Here is a 2,500-nt window from a genome sequence, read left to right on the forward strand (position 1 = left end):
AGCTGGCCATACTGTGGAATACAGCCCTTAAATTATTATTATTATTATTATTATTATTGTTATTGGCATCATTGCTAAACTTTCCTTCTACTGCAGCATCCCTTGAGCAATTTTTTTTCTCTCTTGTCCGGAGAGCTCTGTCACCATTTAACAGCTTAGGAAGAAGACAAGTACACAGGGTCTTAATGTAACTGAGGAGAAAATTCTGCCTTTCATGTGCACTGATTATTCAGGACTCAATGGATTAAACAACAACAAGAATAATATTATTACTATTCTTCCTTTTCTCCAAAAAATTTAGTTCCTTTTGTAAACGCAGTGTCCTAAGAACATTGTACACTGTATTTTTAATTATTAAGTATGTGTTGTAGTTTGAAATGTACTTTAGGTCAAAATGATTTCAAGCTAGGTCAAAATATTTTGAACTAGGTTATTTTGTTTCAACCTAGGTTATTATGAACTGTCTAAAAAAGCGTTTCCCTTTTTTTTTGGGGATGTAATTTAAAAAAAATGGGGCCTGGATTCTTAGGGGGAATAAAAAAGAAAACACTTTTCCGTTCTTCGTCCACTTACCGTCTCACCCTCTCCTTCCCCCTTACTGTCCTTGCTTACTGCCAACGGACTGTCTCTCTTACCTTGAACTTTCACAACATTCTATGCCGCTCCAAGGATTCGAACCCTCGCACCATAGGACATCTGAGATTACGTCTCCTCTGTATTAACCGCTAAGCCATCGAATCAGCAACTGAAAGTGTCAAAATATTTTTTCTACCAATGAGTTTAAGCTATTTCCAAGCCTTCACGACAACTACCATTTCGCACATGCGTAAATGACATAAAGTGAGACTTAGAAAAATTTCAGTTCATACACAGTTAAAAGGCCGAAGATGGAACTTTGTGAAGAAGTTAAAGGGTCCATAGGCTAAATTTATCTGAAGAAGAATGAAAAACACTCTGAGTCTCCAGTGCAACGAAAGCAAAAATTGTTTGAAAGAGGTGGACTCTTGATTCTGAAGGACAAATAGTCAAATATTGTGCGAATTAAGTTTTGTTACGTCGCTATGCAAAATACACCTGGTCCAGGAACAAGGCATCATTTCTAGTCATGATATAACAAACCGATTTTCGCTGCAAACACAGCGTTCCCACAGTGAAAAAAAGATGGTGACACAGGCAAATAGAACAACAAAAGATAACCTTTACAGTTTAATCAAAGAAAAGAACTCGTCTCCGAACCATTGGTGTCATCATCTTGGAGAAACCGCTTGTAAAAAAACACATAACCATTCACAGAACAATTGGCAAAATGCCGTATGAAGTGGTTTTTGGAATCTCTCGGAGAAAAGAAATTAAAAAGCCACAAATGAATGGACAAGTCACAGCTACATCACACACAGAGCAGGAAAATGGTGAATAATTTGAAAAAGTGGCAGGATGAGCTTGACATTAAAGGAGAGCGGTGTCTGACACTTGCCAAATGCAGACCGCGGACTACAGACTAACCCTGAATCACAGTTATTGAAAGCTAACCGCTCAAAAATGGGTCCTGAGACTTAAATACTGTTTATCAGCACTGTTTGAAGTGGGTGTTCAACTTAAATACTGCTTGTCAGCGCTATTTGCAGACAACCAGCAGTCTGTCTTTTGCAGTTATCATGCACCAGAAAGGGAAGAAGAAAAAGAAGAAGTTCGAACTTCAGGATTATGTGGCGCTGAAAATTAATAAAATGGAAAAGGAAACGCCCCTTCATCCAAATGTGCTACTTGCTCAAATCGGAGAACTTGAAGGGGACTGTCCCAAAATAATCACAAAATTTGGATTTATCACTACAAGCAGACTCAGCAAAATTGAAAAAAAGTAACAAATATTTTATTTCATAATTCAAAAGATATAACACTTACAAGAGCCTACAAAATGGCTTCTAATCAATAGATTATTAATTTTTCCTGACTTTTCAAAGTTTTGTTTTTACTTGCCTTTGATTAATACGAATTCAAAGTAAGCAAAAGATAGAGGAAAGAACTAAGCAAATTAAAAGTCAACGATACATCATGTATGTGTTTCAGTTCTTCTATTCCTTGGACAATAATTCAATATTGTTGCCCTCTGCCATCCTAAGGAGATTCATCAATGAACAATGTCCTAAAAAGCTCTGAGAAAGACAAGTACAATCGGTTATCATGCATTGTATGCCTAACCTCAATCTTAATGCTAACCATTTAAAATCAGTGCCTAGACTTAACAACCATTGGGGTTTGATAAAATACTCATGAAAATCTAAGCTGCACTAAGTTCATCCCCTTTCCTCTAGGACCAATTTACTAACCAATATATGTACTTACTAATTATTGAGGGGTTTTTGCTGATGTTTCCTACTATCAATTTCAACCTAGCTTTAAAATAAAATGACCTAGGTTGAAACAAAATGACCTAGTTTGGTTGCAAAAAAACAAACCTAAGGAACAAAATGACCTGCAACATATGCATTATTGTAATAAC

The 2,500-nt window shown here is 36.3% G+C and overlaps 1 protein-coding gene across 1 annotated transcript in view; it reads left to right on the plus strand.

Moving 5' to 3' along the window:
* Positions 1-2,500, plus strand: part of LOC138022807 (phenylalanine--tRNA ligase alpha subunit-like) — a 25,702-nt gene that overhangs the window by 5,173 nt on the left and 18,029 nt on the right. The gene's annotated exons all lie outside the window — the stretch shown is intronic.

The sequence above is a fragment of the Montipora capricornis genome, chromosome 11 (assembly GCF_036669925.1).
Source record: "Montipora capricornis isolate CH-2021 chromosome 11, ASM3666992v2, whole genome shotgun sequence".
NCBI lineage: Eukaryota > Metazoa > Cnidaria > Anthozoa > Scleractinia > Acroporidae > Montipora > Montipora capricornis.